The 20,230-nt window shown below is 48.5% G+C and overlaps 1 protein-coding gene across 3 annotated transcripts in view; it reads left to right on the top strand.

Annotated features, from left to right (window-relative positions):
- The first annotated feature begins 230 nt into the window (after nucleotides 1-230).
- POU2F1 (POU class 2 homeobox 1) overlaps nucleotides 231-20,230 on the top strand; it is a 106,245-nt gene continuing 86,245 nt past the window's right edge. For all 3 annotated transcript variants that reach the window (XM_040422928.1, XM_040422927.1, XM_040422926.1), the window contains exon 1: nucleotides 231-271. The gene's annotated coding sequence lies outside the window, so the exon portion shown is untranslated. The remainder of the gene's footprint in view (nucleotides 272-20,230) is intronic.

The raw sequence follows: 20,230 nt of genomic DNA, 5'->3' as shown, positions 1-20,230 counted from the left end.
GAGCAAGCCCCACCCACCTCCGAGCACCTGCAGCCCCAGCCTGCCTGACTGACAACGGCTGTGGGCGGAGCTAAAGCTGGAACACGTGTCTGTTTTAAATAAAGCACATTGAGTAGAAAGAAAAAAAAAATTCTCCTCAGCAGCGGGGAGGAGGGGCCGCGCGGGGGGGGAGGGGGAGGGATTAGCGGCCGGGCGATTTTGGTTAAAATATTCAAAATGGCGGACGGAGGAGCAGCGAGTCAAGATGAGAGTTCAGCAGCAGCGGCAGCAGGTAATCATTACCGCGTTTTACATATTCATATTCATACACACACGGGCGACTTAGCATAATTTATTAGTACTCCGGATTATTATAATTAACGTCAGGGGTGGGGGGAGGACGGTAACTGCACCGGATCCCGGGGAGAGAGGAGGCAGGAGCGGCGGAGGAGGATAGCAGCCCTCACCTACTGCCCGCTGTGCGGGGACCGAGGGGCCAGAGGGGCCCCCGGGAACAATGAGAGCGGAGCCTCGCAGTCACCTATAGAGGAGCCCCGGCTATAGGCGCCCCGGCCGGCAGCCGAAATACCGAGCAATGTGTATATATACTGACATCTATATACTGAGCAATGTGTATATATACTGAGCCCTGTATATACTGTGCAGTGTGTATATATATATATATATACTGAGCAATGTGTATACTGTGCAGTGTGTGTGTATATATATATATATACTGAGCCCTGTATACTGAGCAATGTGTATATATATATATATATATATACACTGACATCTGTATATACTGTGCAATGTGTGTATATATACTGAGCAATGTGTATACTGTGCAGTGTGTGTGTGTATATATATATATATATATATATATATATATATATATATATATACTGAGCAATGTGTATATATACTGACATCTGTATATACTGTGCAATGTGTGTATATATACTGAGCCCTGTATATACTGTGCAATGTGTATATATATACTGAGCAATGTGTATACTGTGCAGTGTGTGTATATATATATATATATATATATACTGAGCCCTGTATACTGAGCAATGTGTATATATACTGAGCCCTGTATACTGTGCAGTGTGTGTATATATATATATATATATATACTGACATCTATATACTTAGCAATGTGTATATATATATATATACTGATCAATGTGTATACTGTGCAGTGTGTGTATATACTGACATCTGTATATATACTGAGCCCTGTATACTGTGCAATGTGTATATATATACTGACATCTGTATACTGAGCCCTGTATATATACTGAGCCCCGGCTATAGGCTGTGCTGTGTGTGTGTGTGTATATATATATATACTGACCTCATTCATATAGATAATGTATAATACAAATATACTGAGCCCCTTATAGGCTGTGTGTATATGTACTGATCCTGATACAGGGACTGTACTGACCTCATTCATATAGGGGCTGTATAATAAACCTACTGCCTGTATATCCTGAGCCCCTGTATACTGCTTCTATATACTGACTAGATATAGCCATACATATAGGTGATGTATACATATATACTGACCTCATTTATATAGGGGCGGTATAATATATACTGACTCCTTATTCATATAGGGGCTGTGGAATTTATATATGACCTGCCATTATCAGTAGTCCTGACTGCAGGATAACTCCCATCATCCCCCCGTTACATCGTTGTGCGTTTCCTACGTTGTTTGTGCTGTCGCTTTTTCAGCCAAAATGGCAAAAATAAAGAAATAAATCCCAGGGCTGAAAATCAATACCGGGCGCTTAAAAAAAAATAAAAAAAATGAAAATGTAAACCTGCGGTGTTGTGGTATTCGCCCTCTTCTGCCTGCATCTCATATAGAATGAAGCCTCGGCCTTCGCCCCCGGCGCCTTCCCCTCCTCATTATTAGTAATGCAGGCCGATCACCCCTCCCATGACCTATCTGCCCCCTCCTCATTATTACCACCATTAATATTCCCCTAATTATCCCGAAATGTCCTGCCCCTCCCCGTCTGCCTCGCTCGTACCTGCCGCCAGGCCTCCGGCGCGCTGTGGGAGGCAGCGTTGGCCAATACTCGTATCCTATGTTATATCTGTATCCTCTATTATATCCTATATGTATCATGTGTTATATCTGTATCCTCTATTATATCCTATGTTATATCTGTATCCTCTATTATATCCTACATGTATCCTATATTATATCCTATATGTATCCTGTGTTATATCTGTATCCTCTATTATATCCTACATGTATCCTATATTATATCCTATATGTATCCTGTGTTATATCTGTATCCTATATTATATCCTATATGTATCCTCTATTATATCCTGTATATGTGTTGTACCTGGGGCACCTACCTGTACCAGTGTGGGGTACACATTCGGATATTTCCATCTGGCGCTCTTCCTCATGACATAATGTTTGTGAAATAATTTTTTGATAAATGGGGGGGGGGGTCCAGGTACAATATGGGGAGTAGACGAGCGCGGGCGTTTTGGTGTTGATGTTGGTGCTTGGTTGTGTTTTTAACCTTTGCCGTCCTGCTCTGGCGCAGGGTGTTCTATACTGGGGGTGACCCGTCCAGTGCGCGGAGCGTATATTGTGCCGTATACCGCCACACTGTATTACATGGTATTTGTAGATTGATAGCGCGGTGTTGACTTGAATGGAGGAAATTGCCAAATTTGCTACAAACTGATACCTGATGTTGATAATATATATATTTATTTATTTATTACGACCTCCATTAGATTTGCGCAGTAAGACGCCGCCTTGTCCTAAATGTCCAGGTTATTGGTGACCTTGAAAAAGAAAGTTACATTTCTAGAAAGTATTTTAGATTTTCTAGTTGCTCCTTATTCGCGCTTGGATTTTTATTATTATAATTTTTTTTCTACCTACTCATTATTAGCGCCTAGATTTTTATTTTTTATTTTTACATATTTTTGTCTGCTCATTAGCTCTCAGAAATATTATTTAAGTATTTAGCTGTAGAATTTATTTTTTAAGTATTTTTTGTTTACCTGCTCATTAGCTCTCAGAATTATTATTATTTTTTTTTATTAAGTATTTTTTATTTATTTCCAGTTCTATCAGCTCATTATTAGCTCTCAGAATGTTATTTCTTACCGTCTGTATTTTAGTTTGGTTTGTCCGGCCGGGACGTTCATGTCCTTATTCTGCAGGCTGGGGGGGGGTGTGCTGTGTGCCTCTGACAGGTCCTGGCCGTTCCCTCTCTCTTCCCCGCATGTCCTCCCCCTGGTCCCTCTTACTTTACATATTCATTTCCGTGCTCCAGGTTTAGCATACTTTTTAAAGGGACCACAAGTCTCCTGAATAACCCCGTAGCCGCTGGTTCCCTGTGGTGCGCCGGTCAGAGGGGAGGACTGCTCTGCCATTAGGGGTCTGTGGGGTAATGTTTTGGGCCGGTGGAGGTAACACATGAAGCGTTTAATGCAATTTTTTTTTTTTTTTTTAAGTGGCCCAGTCTCGTCTCTCTCCCTCCACCTTCTCTCTTGTATGGGGCGTTCCCAGTTCCACCAGTAACCAGTACATTACAACAAAGCTTTAGCCGCATGGATGACATTCGGGGAGGGGGGGGGGGGGAGACATGTAGGAACCTGTAAAAGAAAAAAGCAAAAAAAAAGAAGACAAATCCCATCGTTTCCAGGCCGAGCGCGGCGTATCCAGCCCCGTAAATGGCTGAGCTGTAATTAATAGCTTCTATGTTGTCGTGTGCTGAAATCACTGGGACAAAGGGGTGGCTTTTCGGTGCGGGTCAGAGGTCACAGCGTACCATTTCTGTTATATTATGTGAAAGCGCCCGGCTCCGGGATTTATCGCTTTGTGATGTAGATGGGGCGGAAAAAAACATAAAAAAAAGCCCCAAATGCAACGTCTATGTAATATTAATTGACAAGTTTTATTTCTTTCGTAGCACCTTGTTCATAAAGTGAGGGGTTGGCGGTTTTATCCTGGGGGTCCACCATGCTTTAACTTCAGCATCAAACTGGGGGGGGGGTCAGTATTTCATTAACCCCTTCCTTCTGGGCAGCAGTCCTTTGACAACCTGATCTTGCCATTTATTATAGCCTTTTGTATGACAGGTTTGTACTTTTTTTATTTTATGTCGTCTGCTCACGTAGCGGTAACGTCTCCTCGTATTTAGGCCCGGGCCTGCTGTATGGACCGGCGCAGGCGACAGACGGGTGTTCAGAGCCTCGCTCCTTTGATGCGTCTCTGACAGCGGGCATCTACTGTCCATGGCGGGGGCGGCTGCAGCGCGGGATTATAGATCAGTACACGCCGCCCGCTGACGCCGTTATTATTGCTTCCCAGTAACGTGTGTCATTTTAAGGGTCTCTTCAAAGGCGGCAGGTTTGTTGTAGAGATTTCTGCAAATGGCGATCCGTCCCATTCCTCTGCAGAATCCGAAATTCAGGTGAATGGAAAATTCCGCTGCATCCGAATTCCCTCTTATTGGGGTCCGTGCCGCATTGTAAGGAGCTGTTTATTCAGGAGGCTCCATACATTGCAGAATTGCCTCTCCTGCATCCTCCCGCTAATCCATGTGCTCCAACACATTTCCGCCTGTTGCAGTGTTCATCCTGAGCCTCCTGCTTCATGAACTGAATACCAGGAACAAAGTGTAGACTGACAGGACAGTAGGAGAGAGAGAGAGAAAAAGGCTGCATAACTCAGGAGACCGTCGCCAATGGGGGTCTATGAAAAGCTGAGCAACCGCCCCTATGGGGTCTGTCCTGGCAGCCGTTATTACCTTTTACTCACGGTATAAATTGGATATGTTCTAGAAGAGAATGACCCTTCGATGACCAATTCATCATTTCATGGAGTTATCAATTCTTGGTGAACCTCGAGGCAAAAAAAACTAACAAAAACAAAAAATCCGTAACCTAATGCAATGTGCTGCAGGCCTCATGAATCCCTCCATAGCAGTGCCAGCCTAGTGCGATGTGCTGCAGGCCTCATTAATCCCTCCATATCAGTGCCAGCCTGGTGCGATGTGCTGCAGGCCTCATGAATCCCTCCATAGCAGTGCCAGCCTGGTGGGATGTGCTGCACATCCTATGAATCTCTATACCGCCATCCTGGTGCGATGTGCTGCAGGCCTCATGAATCCCTCTATAGCGCCAGCCTGGTGCAATGTGCTGCAGGCCTCATGAATCCCTCCATAGCAGTGCCAGCCTGGTGGGATGTGCTGCACATCCTATGAATCTCTATACCGCCATCCTGGTGCGATGTGCTGCAGGCCTCATGAATCCCTCTATAGCGCCAGCCTGGTGCAATGTGCTGCAGGCCTCATGAATCTCTCTATACCACCAGCCTGGTGCGATGTGCTGCAGGCCTCATGAATCTCTCTATTCCACCAGCCTGGTGCGATGTGCTGCAGGCCTCATAAATCCCTCTATAGCGCCAGCCTGGCCATGCGCCTGCGTCTAATAATAAAATGGCCGTGTGTGCCTGTAACGAGGATGGATGACGCGCTGGTCGTTGGCGGTGACCTTGGAACTCTGCTTACCCTTTTATTAGCAAAATAATAGGTTGGCTTTTTGCTTTTGTTGAGCGAAATCTGACAACCCGTAATTAAAATGAGGCCCCTGCTGTGTCCGCCAGGAGCGAGGATATCCGCCGCGGTAATGCAGCCGGTGACAAACTTCCCGCACTGTTCTGTAGCATCCACTATATACGACCGAGGGAACCTGTAAGGGCGGCGGGGCCTCAGGACTGTGTATAGGAGGGGGGCCCCGCGTGGTCTGACTGTGCAGGAGGTCTGTTTCCTGCGTCTTATGTGACGCGTGTCTACCGCACGTCGTCATCTGGACCGTTTTTATATGTCGCGGCGTTTGGATTCTGTCTGGATTTATTAGAACTTCCAGTTTTTCTTCCCTTTTAAAGCCGATGTGAGGCCCTTGTTGGTGGCTCCACAGTTCTGCCAGGACCAGGGGTGACCAAGACGTGGCTCTAGGACCTCTGAATATTTCCTCTTGTGGACACCATGTCATGCAGAGTTGTGTTTAGAAGCTGCGGATAGAAGAAAGCTTTTATTTTCTGGTATTGTTTATTTTGCAGTAAATCGCTGCCTGTGGCTGAGGCAGGGCCACGGCGGTCACACTTGGTAATAGACTTGTGATGGTCGAGCCCACGGTGGTAGTGACCGAGCTTCAGTGGACGGATTCACAATGCTGGTTGTGTGGTGTGTTTCATCCAACAGTGGGTTAATAGTGGTGCATCAGCGGCTAACGAAGGGTTAATAGTAGTAGTGCAGTGGTGGCCAGAGGAGGGTTAATAGTGGTTGCAGGCAGAGGGTTAATAACAGTGGTGCTGGTTAATAATGTTGCAGCTGGCAGTGGATTAGGGAGCAGGTGTTGCAGCAGTAGCCAGCGGAGGGTTAATAGTTGTGCAGCAGGCGGTTAATAATAGTGGTGCAGCAGAGAGTTAATAATGGTGCAGCAGTGGTCGGCAGAGGGTTAATAGTGGTTGCAGCAGCAGGCAGAGGGTTAATAGTGGGGCAGCGGTTGCAGTGGCTGGCGGAGGCTTAATCATAGTGGTGCAGTGGCCGGCGGAGAGTTAATCATAGTGGTGCAGCGGTCGGCAGAGGGTTAATAGTGGTGCTGCAGCGGCCAGCAGAGGGTTAATAGTGGTGCAGCAGCGGCCGGCAGAGGGTTAATCATAGTGGTGCAGCAGGGGCCGGCAGAGGGTTAATCATAGTGGTGCAGTGGCCGGCGGAGGGTTAATAACAGTGGGGCTGCAGCAGTAGCCGGTTAATCATGGTGCAGTGGATTAGGGAGCAGGTGTTGCAGCAGCCGGCACAGGGGTTGCAGCAGGTTAATGGTTAGGGGCTGCTGCAGAATGGATTTTGCTGAGCCAGAAGCTGCAGCGTCAAGCAGGGGGTTAATAGTGATGAAGAGGAGGTTGCAGCAGCAGCCAGAGGGTTAATGATACAGCAGAGGGTCAGCAGCAGACAATGGAGGAGCAGAGGGCGGCAGGCGGAGGGTTAATGAGGAGGGAGGCTCTGCTCCCTGGCACGGCCTGATTTGAATAAACATGTCGTCGGGTGCAGGAGGAGGAGGACATTATTGTAATGGCGCCGCTCTCCGGCCTCATGTATAGTAATTACAGCCGCTCCTCCCTGTGTACATCTAGTGTGCGGCCCATGTGCTCCAGGGCCCCGGGCCTCCTCCTCCTCCGTCCTGTCCCCAGTATGATCCCGACAAACCAGTGCTCAGCCAGTTCAGCTCCTGAAATCTCCCTGCTGTGACCTGTAGTTCTCCGGACGGGGTTGTAGTTTTTATATTTTGCAGGCAGCGGTCCCTGCGTTGTGGGATTTAGTTTCCTGCGGTAATTGCGGTGACAATTATACCGTATATGATTTATTTTTTATATTTTTTTTATATTGCATGTGGCGTTTTTTCGGGATTCTCAGACTTTCCAGGCATCATCATCCGGCAGTGTAAACCGACAGGCAGAATATTGGGGTACATCGCCAGGGGGTGTCAAACGGGATTGGGTTCTGCGGCCGACCCAGGGCAAGATCTGCATTTATTTTTATGGGTCTGGGAAAATTTTAAAAAAAGCGGACATGACACGGAGGTAATCCAAATCGGGCAGCCCGGTTCTGCAAGAGCAGCATGCACACAGACGTACGCATGAGGCCTAAACTGACATGTCGCAGATCATACACTGGGGATTCCACAATAGAAAATCGGCAGCACCTCCGCTACATGTGAACCCAGGCGTGACCTAAAGCAGGTCATGCATTGCTCCGCCCCCCCGTGCACATGTATGCTCGGCTCCGCTGAAGGTGCATGTGTTGTGAATGGGACGGAGTGAGTAAACTGCTCCTGGAGGCAGCTTATCTCGCCAAGAGGATCAGGCATGTTGAAATTCATATGCCCACTCCTTTTCCCCCCTTAACCCCACCAATTGCCACTGGGGGCCCCTTAAACAGTAGATGGTCGGCCGGTCCCACCTAAATCAGTGGCGCCTATAGTGCGGCTGCCGTGAAACTACAACTCCCAGCATGCACACATACTTGGCTGTTTTTGTAACTCCTATAGAAGTGACAGGAGGATTCTGGGAGTTGTAGTGTCAGAACAGTCGGCTGTTGCTGATCCTTGCTGTAGTGGATGGCCAGACCCGGGGCATGCGCCCTATTGAGGAGTTCGGATGTCCAGGTAGGTCCACCTGCAGGAAGGGGTTAATCGGCGTCGCTCTCGGCTGCAGGTAGCAGGGCAGAGGTGGGTGGCTCTTACGGGTGACTCGCCCCGTGACTCATGGAGCCGATTACAATGTTCATTCGTAAAAAGGAATCCGAGCGGTTTGGCGCCTCTTTCCGCTGATTTCCTTCATCTTCCCTCTGCCTCTTTGTGCTCGTTCACACGCGCGCTTTTTAAAATGCTTGTGGAAAGAAAAAAAGCACAGGCATATAGAGAGCCCTGTGGATATAACCCCCCAGCGTGCCGTGGCCCCAAAAAACGCAGAAAACAGCGCCAGTTTTTTTTGTTTAGTTTTCAGTATTTTACTGTAGGTTTTCAAGAAGCACTCCGACTCCACGTAACGTCGTCTTGTGTGCGGAGGGACGGAGCCCACAACGCCTCCGCTCCAGGTACCGTACTAACATTGGTGGGGTGCTTCTTTAATACCCGCATCACGTGTCAGTCCGCGCAGATGAGTGCTGCTGTGAAACATCCGCCACACGTGTCCCCCGTGTAGATGGGTCCTTAAAGGGGTTTTCCGGTTATAATGATTTTTTAAGCCAAGTGGTCACGGAGCTGCCTGAGCTAGCCTCACAATAAGCCATCAATTATGAGGTCATCAATATGAACATCCCAGAAAACCCCTTTAATTGGGCATCTCTCTACATATAAGGGGTTTTATGGTGTAAGAAACTAGAATCTGATTTTTATTTTTTTGCAGCAACTGCGCCCCCCTTTTCCATGTGGTTGCATGTGGTACTGCACATGCGGCACCTTTTTTTCTAGTCCTTCCATATTAATGGCCTGTCCTCCAGATCAGCACAGCCCAGTATTCACCAGCCCTGCTCCTCCTGCATTGGGGTGCAGCTCGGGTTTACACCACGTACGTGTGTGTGTGGTTCCCTATCCTTAGGGGCCCCATTGCAACCTGCGCGTGTTTTATATCTGCTCCCGCCGCAGACGACCGCGCTGAGCGCTTGCAGAGTATATTGGTCTGGAAACCTTTTAACAACAATTTTCTGGTCTCAGTTGGTTCATAAGAACCCAAAATGGAGCTTGTAAAGAGATCAGACATGCATCTTCTGCTCCCAGGCCGCCTATGAGACGAGCGCGGAGGTACACTGGCAGCGCCCGCGAGCCGTCGCCGAGCCGTGCTGAGACCTGGGGCCGCACTCTTACTCTCCCGCAGAATGTCCTGTTTACTGCTCTCTAGTGCTAGGAATATCGATTGTGAGGAGAGATGTCGCCCTGGGCTGGTGGAGCGCGCTGTATTCGGGGGGCCTGTGTTTTCCGGTCGGGTGCGCCCTATTCGGGGGGCCTGTGTTTTCCGGTTGGGTGCGCCCTATTCGGGGGGCCTGTGTTTTCCGGTTGGGTGCGCCCTATTCGGGGGGCCTGTGTTTTCCGGTCGGGTGTGCCCTATTCGGGGGGCCTGTGTTTTCCGGTCGGGTGCTCGCAGGCTTAGTCTCCACATATACACAGTTTTACTCCAGGTTTCCATAACAACCCAGCCATTTTTCTTCACTGCTGTAGGTTGGCTTTAGGCTAGGGCTGCACAACGACAACAAGTCGCACGACACTTGGGGCACAACTGCACTGCTACATGTGTTGCGCGACATTGATGGCGCACAACAATTTTTATAATGATAGTCTATGGTGTTGCACTGCAACATGTGACACGCTGCGACCATCCAAGGTGGATTTTTCTGCGACTGTCGCCGTGCAACACCAAAGACTATCAAAAATTTTCGCGCGCCACATGTAGCAGTGAAGTTGTGCCCTATGTGTCGTGTATCCCTAGCCCAAAGCAGACCTAGAGCAGTGAAGAAAAATGGCTGGGTGGTTAGAGAAACCTGGAGTAAAACTGTGTGTATGTGGAGACTACAGGCCTGCGAGCTTCTATTGGCTGATAAGGGACATGTGACTGTGTGTGTATAGCAGTTGGGATATGAATGCAGGTCATTTTTTGGGAATATCTCAGGAAGGGTACGTCCTAGAGAGCTGAGACCCGGTCTAAATCCTTCCCGGACACCCGATGTACCTGTGTGCCAAATTTGGTGAAGGTCGGTCCAGTCGTTTGGTCGCGCATAATAGCAGTCGCCTCACTGAATGAAATGCAATCGTCAACCCAAACGGAACAGCCGCAGCGCCCGGCTCCCATACTGCTAAATAATACAATTCTGACTGCCTATAACCACCACTAGGGGGAGCTTTCTGTATGTATTTGTGTTTAACCCCTTCAGGACCCTGAGATTTAAAATTTTAGCATTTTCGTTTTTGACTCCCCGCCTTCCCAGAGTCCTAATTTTTTTTTCCCATTTACATAGCCTTATGAGGGCTTATATTTTGCGGGACAAGTTGTACTTTCTAATGGCACCATTTACGGTTGCATGCCATGTAGTAGGAAGCGGGGGGAAAAAATTCCAAATGGGGTAGATTTGGGGAAAAAATGCAATTCTGATAAAGGTTTTTATTTTTTTTTATTTTTTACACTGTAAACTATGCAGTTACAGCGATGCCACACTTGTATTATTTTTCTTAAAAAAAATTAATAAATTAAAGCCTTTTGAGGAAAAAAAAAAATATATTTTTATAACCGTATTCTGACCGCTATAACTTTTTTGCAGTTGTGTGAGGGCTAATTTTTTGCGGGACGATCTGTTCTTTTCAGTGATACCCATTTGAAGTGTGTGCGCCTTTTTGATCATTTTCTATAAAAAAAATTATTGGGTAAAGTGACAAAAAATGGCAAATTGGCAGTTTTTATTTTTTCACGTTACGCCGATTTTCGTATGCTATTAATATTGTATATTAAAGGGAGTCTTTCACCTAAACTGACCATTATAGAACACGATGATCTGCATTATAGTCCCCATATTGGAATGCTACTTACCGTATAGCTGTCCGTCGCTTATTTTCGCTAAAAAACACTCTTATTCAATATGTTAATTAGGTTCTGAAGGTGCCCAGGGGGGGCGGTCAAGCGGCCAGTGCCCAGGCCCCTCGTCGCTTTTCATAAGAAACCCCTCCGGTCCGCCCTAGGTTCTTCAGAAATACAGCGCCGTTCTCAAGATTCGCCGCGGCTGCGCACTTCATTCCCCATTATGGGCAGAGGCACAAGAGCATTTAATGCGCATGTGCTGGCCCGTACATCTAGCCGGCCTTGTGCCTCTGCCCATAATGGGGAATGAAGTGGCGAATCTTGTGAACGACGTTGGATTCAGATTGCCCATTGTGTTCATTGATGGCAAAATATCCATCATTGAATACTTCATTTGAAATATAACAATGCAGTGCTGCCACCTAGTGGCCTGTATTGGTATATTCCTGAAATAGACACCGAAGCCTGCTCTATTTCAGGCATGTAACAGGTTCCCTGATCTCAGTCGGGGAACGCTGTTACCGGAGCAGAAGCGTGCGACTTTCCCTTCCGGACTGCTCTGATGCCGTGGTCACATTTGACCACTGCATCTGAAGGGTAAAGTGTATACCATCAGCCTTATGGCTGATCCGCATATACATGTGCCGTGGGTCTCTGCTATTTAAAATAACAGAAACCCGGTGGCTATGGCGCCCGCTGCACGTGCGAGTGGGCGCCATGTTTAGGGACCGGACTTCTGCTGTACATATACGGCGGAGGTCCTTAAGGGGTTAGTGTATACAGTGTGTGCACTAAGCGCCAAAGCTCCCCCTAGTGGCGGCTGCAGACAGACAAATCTTATTCCGAGCTCGGAAGGGATTTGGGGTCGGTATTAGAAAAGCGGAGCTCTGACCCGATAACAGTTTATACCTAAAGTAATAAAAAGCTAAAGCAGAATCCCAGTTTACCGTCTGTATCCCATTCACTATCTGGATGCCACAGATGGTGAACCTGCGTGGCAGGTGTGTGGTCCGGGTTATCGGTCATGCAGGTGCCGGGGTCCTACACCTATTGACTTGGTGAGGCTTGTAAAGGTGGATGAATGAACAAAGAAACTTTGTAGACAGTCTCTTCCATTGTGTGTCCTGTGCTCCGGTGATCAAAGCTTCCCCCCGCCGGCCGGGTACTAAGAGTTCTATTATTTTTGAATCCCCGCCCCCCCCCCCCCCTATTATTAGAGGAGAGTGAAGTCAGGGTTGTCAGACAGACTGAGCCTCTTAAGGCGGCCATCGGCATCTCTCCCGACAACCCCCATACACACACTTGTGGTTCGGGGATAAAGCTGGTGCCGGACGCTTCTGACAATGGATGGTCTCCGCTGCGTTGTCTGTCGGGAGCCCCCCGCTCACATTAGACTGGCGGGTTCGGCCGACGATACACTAAAGCCTTTACTCCACCAATTTTCACATTAGGTGAGAGTTGTCGGAAGGAGCTGTCCTCACCGCTCCCTTATTGCTGGTGGCGGGGCACCTCTGCCAGTCTGTACTTTCTGGTCTTTTAACGTGGAAATGGTAGCGCTCTACAAATCGCTGGCCGCAGCGGTTACCAGGAGGTCATCGGCATCAGATTGGTGGGGGTCTGACACCTGGCACCCCCAACCGATCAGTGGGGTCTGGCTGTCATGGCATTGGAAACTATACAGTGTATGGAGCAGACGGCAGACAGCGCCTTCCCCTGTATAGTGGCCGCGCCCCGGTACTGCAGCTCGGCCACCATTTAAGTGAGAGCCAGAAAGGACACCGTTTACAGAGCCTTTTGCTCCTGCTCCGGCCCAGCGGAGTAGCCTGAAAGCAGTTTAATGGCAGGGGTGATTGGGGACGCCCCCCCCCACCGATCCGATACCGACGACCTATCCTCATCTGTAGCCCAGAGCGCCCCTTTAAGTAAAAGTCTGCCCCAAATTGTGTCAGTTTTGTGGCAATATTTGGAGCTAAAGCCAAAAGGGGGAAAAATAAAGAAATGACATGGGGCCACTCCAGCTGTCCTGAAACTACAACTCCCAGCATGCTTCATTCACTTCTATGGGGATTGCAAGAGTGCATGCTGGGAGTTGTAGTTTTTACAGCAGCTGGAATGCCAAACGTTGCTGGCCCCTGACACAGCGCATGTTCACAGGCAGGTTTTTCGTGCGGACCCGCACCTGGATCGGCGTGTACTTTATGTTCCGTATAAACTGCGGGGCATCCGATGCTAGAGACCCACGGGCTTCCCAGGCGGTCAGACCCGCACCAATCTCATACCCCCTATTCCAGGGCTCGGCAACCTTTTGGCACTCCAGTTGTTGTGAAACTACAACTCCCAGCATGTACGCTTGCTCAATCCTACAAGTTCTTGTGGCTAATATTGCATTGACTGTGTGCCTCCCGCTGCAGATGAATAGAATGTCAGAATGCCAGTGGAGACTGACACACAGGCAGTGGTATAACTGCATAGCAATAAAATGTATGTGCCATTCTGAGTCTGTGGAAAGTTGGGTGACAGGCGGTCGATGGCTCAAATGACTAGATTTCCGGAAAGAAAAGAAAAAAAAGGTAGAAATCCATGGAAATTGCCCTTTGACTTGAAAGGGTGAGTAAACATGGAGGATGCTGTAAGCCTCTGTTTGCCGTGGGGGCTGCTCGCCCCCTCCTGAGACTTGTTTGTTTAGTTGCTTGCCTATAGACACCCTGGCACAGGTGAGGGGGGAGGGTGGGCTTGTCCCCTCTGCCCCCTGAAGCCCACCCTGCCAGCCCGAGTGCCCGTACTTGTGCAGTAATTGCTGTAGAAAGGTCTCGCCCCCTCCATCCAGGGCCCATTACTGCATTCATCTCCTCTCGCATCGTCTTGGCTTGAAGTCTCCCTTTCTTAAAAGTCGTGGGGGTCCCCTCTGTAATTGGGGAGGGTCTTGTGTTTCCCTTTGCACTTGTTCAGAAGTTGTCAGAAGTCGAGGCTCGCGAGGTCTTTTACGCTGGCCAGACCCGACATGGCTTTTGTTCTGAATTGTAAGAACCGTGCGCCCCCCGCTCCCCCCACATGCTGGTAAGCTATAAAAAATAAATTGAAAAATTGGTTATTGGTCCCTTTGTGCGCTGCCTGCTACATGGCGACTATAACGGAGGAACGGAACATCAGACGGAGATTTATGGCCAAAAAATGGCCCCTCCCCCAGTAGTCGGTGAAGTCCTAACGTGAAAAACCTTTATGGAATGAAGCCGATCCCTGGGATCGGTTCTGAAAGCCCAGAGAAGGCTGACCGTTCTCCTGCAGTGGCCACTACTGGGCGGATGTGGTATTACACGAATCCCAGCAATACCTGGTGGCATGGTGTCTGTCGGAGGAGCGCTCTGATTTAATAAAGGGGGGGGGGGGGGGGTTTATAGACACGGGTTACGTTGCTGAAGTTTCTCCTTTAAATATTTTTGCAGAAATTTATGGCCAGATATGTAGTGGTGTTTTTTTGCAGCCTGTGATGACTAGAAAGTGACTTTTTTCTTCTTCTTTTGCAGCTGATTATGTAAATTTTCTAATTTTAAAGGGGTTTTCCATTTATTTAATTTTTTTATATATTTTAACAGGCTTTGGGACTGATTCAGGTTTTACGTCACTTTTGTGGCATAGTCGCACGACTCGCACCACAATCGCAACTTTTTAAATTTTTCAAAATTGGCAAGGTGAAGTTTCCCGACAGTTTCTTTATAATGAACCCCAAGACAATTGTTTTATTCTGCCACGTGGACTGCCATAAAATAACCTCTTTGCTCCCGCTGACTTGTCGCTGAGGCTGCTGATAAAACACCAGTCTTTGCATTTTGATTCCTTACCATCTTTTAACATATCTGCTTGCCGTCAGTGAATAGGGACATTCAGAGGCTGAACACCTGTGCAGACCTAATAGCTGAGGGTTTGTTACAATGTTCTGTCAGCACTGATCCCCCTTCTATACGACCCTGTTGGTCTCATCCTGCGATCGGGAACAGACATCTATAATCAGCATCTTCTGGCTGATAACGGGGAGCAGTAGACTGCATTCCTAGCTCATGATAAGGGTGGACCACGGATGGGTAACCTCTACACTCCAGCACAGGGACACGGGGTGGACCACGGATGGGTAACCTCTACACTCCAGCACAGGGACACGGGGTGGACCACGGATGGGTAACCTCTACACTCCAGCACAGGGACACGGGGTGGACCACAGATGGGTAACCTCTACACTCCAGCACAGTGACACAGGGTGGACCACGGATGGGTAACCTCTACACTCCAGGACAGTGACACGGGGTGGACCACAGATGGGTAACCTCTACACTCCAGCACAGGGACACGGGGTGGACCACGGATGGGTAACCTCTACACTCCAGCACAGGGACACGGGGTGGACCACAGATGGGTAACCTCTACACTCCAGCACATGGACATGGGGTGGACCACGGATGGGTAACCTCTACACTCCAGCACAGGGACACGGGGTGGACCACGGATGGGTAACCTCTACACTCCAGCACAGGGACACGGGGTGGACCACGGATGGGTAACCTCTACACTCCAGCACAGGGACACGGGGTGGACCACGGATGGGTAACCTCTACACTCCAGCACAGGGACACGGGGTGGACCACGGATGGGTAACCTCTACACTCCAGCACAGGGACACGGGGTGGACCACACATGGGTAACCTCCAGCACGGTGACACGGGGTGGACCACGGATGGGTAACCTCTACACTCCAGCACAGTGACACTGGGTGGACCACAGATGGGTAACCTCTACACTCCAGCACAGTGACACGGGGTGGACCACGGATGGGTAACCTCTACACTCCAGCACAGTGACACGGGGTGGACCACAGATGAGTAACCTCTACACTCCAGCACTGTGACACGGGGTGGACCACGGATGGGTAACCTCTACACTCCAGCACAGGGACACGAGGTGGACCACAGATGGGTAACCTCTACACTCCAGCACAGGGACACGGGGTGGACCATGGATGGGTAACCTCTACACTCCAGCACGGTGACACGGGGTGGACCACAGATGGGTAACCTCTACACTCCAGCACGGTGACACGGGGTGGACCACGGATGGGTAACCTCTACACTCCAGCACTGGGACACGGGGTGGACCACGGATGGGTAACCTCTACACTCCAGCACGGTGTGGACCACGGATGGGTAAGCTCTACACTCCAGCACGGTGACACCTTCCATCCCTTATGCAGTCCTGGCCGCCAGCCTCCTGTGTTTGCAGATGGCACCCTCGGAGCACCTGTTCCACTCCATCAAAGGCCTGGTCTGGATGAGAGACTAGAGCGGTCACAGAGAGGAGACTGGCGCGTTTGAAGGCAGCTCTGAAGACTTGTGAAGAGAAGCTTCTGAAGACTTTGAAGGTTAAATCCAGACGCTTTCATGAAGGCGTCTGCCGAGTATGGAGCCTGTTTGCGGTTTACTTCTAAGGCTGCGTTCACACGCTGTGGATTCTGCTCTGAAACCTTCTCGTCTTTAGCGGCCCATTGATATAAATGGGAATCTGCTCTGTATTTCATTCTGGGTAATTCACATTGAAATGGGGGGCTACTCCACGTGCGGATCCACGGCGTATATCAATCCACAAGTCCGCGAGAAAAACCAGAGGTCAGACTTGTGTTGCACGGAAAATACTTGACCAGTCGTCTTTGCAATTATTTCTACCCCCTGAATACCGCCTTGTGGTATAGCGGTCCGCACGACGTCGTCGTGGGTATCTGCTCTCCCAACACTCTGAAGTCTGCTGAGTTATACACAGCAGTCAGTCTGAAGAGGCGGAGCTACTACAGAGGGAGGGGGAAGAGTATCAGCCTGAACCAATCAGGAGACAGGGGTGTGTCTCAGACTACCCCACACTCCCTGAGGGCACTGTAGCTCAGCTGTAGTCACTGATTGCAGCCCTTCATTAATAGAGATGGCCTAAAAAGCAAGATATGGGGAAAATAAGTAGCAGATAAGTTTACCTTATCGGTGCAGACGGGTATCCTTTCTGAGTTCATGACTGGACGTTCACTTTAAGGGGATCGGCAGTTTAGTGGGCCGGCTGCTTTTCATAGAGAGGATGTCGGTATGAATGAATTTTTATACTTTTATAAAATTCGTTGTGTGTATGCTGATTACAGGGTGGTTATGGTGCATCGGCTTCTTCGTACAGCCCCCTGCCGTTTCCTCGCTCCTGCTGCGGTTTACAATGTATCCTGACTTCTTTTATTGCCTGCATTTGCATTGTGTCTCATTGGCTATGCTTAACGCCTTTTGAAATCCTTTCCAGCCATGTAAATGGGAAGTAGGTGTCAAAGTATTCTTGGAGGAATTCACATTACAAACAGGTTATTGTTGTAGCATCAAGAAGATTTGTCAGGGAATTTCCGTGTAGGAGAGAATCGCTGGTGGCGCTGGTGTTAGCCAGGTTAAACACAAATGTATTAATTTCTGAAAAGCTCTGACTCGTTCTGCTGCCTGCTGACACTGTGCAGAATTGCTACATTACTGTCTTCAGATCTGTCTGGCGGCGGCGGCTTTTATTAGATGCAGAGAGATACAAGATGTCATAAGACGCATGGATGAGACAGCATGGGATTATGTGGCTTGTCTCTTGTGTTTGGTTATGCTCATAGTCCTGTGGAAGCCATTACTACTGCATAATGCTCACAACATTTGTAGCTACTTTGTACATTATTTATACTGATCCTGAGTTACATCTTGTATTATACCCCAGAGCTGCACTCACTATTCTGCTGGTGCAGTCACTGTGTACATACATTACTTATCCTGTACTGATCCTGAGTTACATCCTGTATTATACTCCAGAGCTGCACTCACTATTCTGCTGGTGCAGTCACTGTGTACATACATTACTTATCCTGTACTGATCCTGAGTTACATCCTGTATTATACCCCAGAGCTGCACTCACTATTCTGCTGGTGCAGTCACTGTGTACATACATTACTTATCCTGTACTGATCCTGAGTTACATCCTGTATTATACTCCAGAGCTGCACTCACTATTCTGCTGGTGCAGTCACTGTGTACATACATTACTTATCCTGTACTGATCCTGAGTTACATCCTGTATTATACTCCAGAGCTGCACTCACTATTCTGCTGGTGCAGTCACTGTGTACATACATTACTTATCCTGTACTGATCCTGAGTTACATCCTGTATTATACTCCAGAGCTGCACTCACTATTCTGCTGGTGCAGTCACTGTGTACATATATTACATTACTTATCCTATACTGATCCTGAGTTACATCCTGTATTATACTCCAGAGCTGCACTCACTATTCTGCTGGTGGAGTCACTGTGTACATACAATACATTACTTGACCTGTATTGATACTGAGTTACATCCTGTATTATACTCCAGAGCTGCACTCACTATTCTGCTGGTGCAGTCACTATGTACATACATTACTTATCCTGTACTGATCCAGAGTTACATCCTGTATTATACTCCAGAGCTGCACTCACTATTCTGCTGGTGCAGTCACTATGTACATACATTACTTATCCTGTACTGATCCTGAGTTACATCCTGTATTATACTACAGAGCTGCATTCTGCATGCTTCAGTCTCTAGCTCTGAAATCTCCCAGCATTTTCTCCTTGTTCAGTGTCTGCACTGAGCTCGTCCTGGTGACCATTATTCTGGGAAGTGTCCTCTTGTCACCGTTCTGTGTTCAGTAATCTGATTTAGGAGAAGGAGCTTTCCCATTGTGTTAGGGGTGGAAGCTCAGCAAAGGAATGACAACATGCAGAATTGCGATTGCAGCTCCGACCGCTCTAAAGATATTCTGAGACATTTAATGAGTCCTTGAGGTGTAACATTCTGGCTGACAGGTTATAGTTCAGGTGCTGCTGACGTTAGGAGCCAGGTAGGTCCCTCGGAAGCCGATGTGACCGGTCCTGTGGCCCAGCCTGATGTGTTCTGCTTCTGATGATTCTCCGAGTGACTCTTCATCTCCATTTCTCCCCCTGTTATATTTTGAATGGGGTCCTCCCTGGATCCGGTTTTGATGATTTATCCCGGGTTTTCCATCGGCGAGCCCTGGTTTTCTGCAGCTGCCATCTAAGGGCTCATGCACACGACCGTATGTATTTTGCAGTGCTCAAAAAAACCAGATTCGCAAAATATACTGTTGACGTCCGTGTGCATTCCGTATTTTGCAGAACGGAACAACTGGCCCCTAATAGAACATGTCCTATTATTGTCCGTATGCGGACATTTATATATGACCTCTTCTGTCTCTTTGTGGAACGGACATACGGAAACGGAATGCACGCGGAGTAACTTCCATTTATTTATTTTTTGCGGACCCATTGAATTAAATGGTTCCGCGAAACTGACACGGAAAGAAAATACGTTTGTGTGCATGAGCCCTAACCCTGCGGTTCAGGGTAGATTAGGAGCCGCTGATTGGCACATAATACCCAGACCGATTAAACAGGAAGGAGAACTTGACCCAGAGACTCTCATTACACCGCCGGCTGATGGAGACGCAAGGTGTTACGGTGGGCACAATCCCTTTCTGAGACGAGAGGTGAAATGTTCTGAGCGTCTGCGTCTTCTCGCACAATAAGAAGACGCCGCCTGTGGCTTGTATCTCCTTACTTGGAGACAGTCAGCAGTTTTTACTCCTGTAGATGAAGAGGGGAGCAGTGTATGATCGTCGTGTATGACCAGAATATCCAATATTTGCTCCTTTCCTATCCCTTTTACCACAATCCCAAGTGTCATGGAGATGTCCTTTCCTGTTCTGCGAACTCTTCTACCGCCCCTCCCCCCTCTGCGTCAGTTCTAGTACTCCTCTGATTGGATGCTACAGCTGTCGCTCAGTGCATAGGGGAGGGGAGCCACCCTTATAGAGCCCACAGTGGTAATAAAACCCCCTGCATCCCCCCCGTAGTGTCCCCTGTAGTTCTAATGCCCTCCTGCAGTTGTAACCCCACCTGTAGTGCACCCTCTATTATTATGCCTCCTTGTAGTGCCCTTGTATTATAAGGACCCCCTTCTTGTGCTCTTGCCTGTATTACTGCCCCCTGTAATATAATGTCCCTTCTATTGTGCTATCTGTATAATAAT

Source organism: Bufo bufo, chromosome 3 (genome assembly GCF_905171765.1).
Source record: "Bufo bufo chromosome 3, aBufBuf1.1, whole genome shotgun sequence".
Classification (NCBI taxonomy): Eukaryota; Metazoa; Chordata; class Amphibia; order Anura; family Bufonidae; genus Bufo; species Bufo bufo.
The sequence above is the reverse complement of the archived record's forward strand: the minus strand, read 5'-3'. Positions and strand labels throughout refer to the sequence as shown.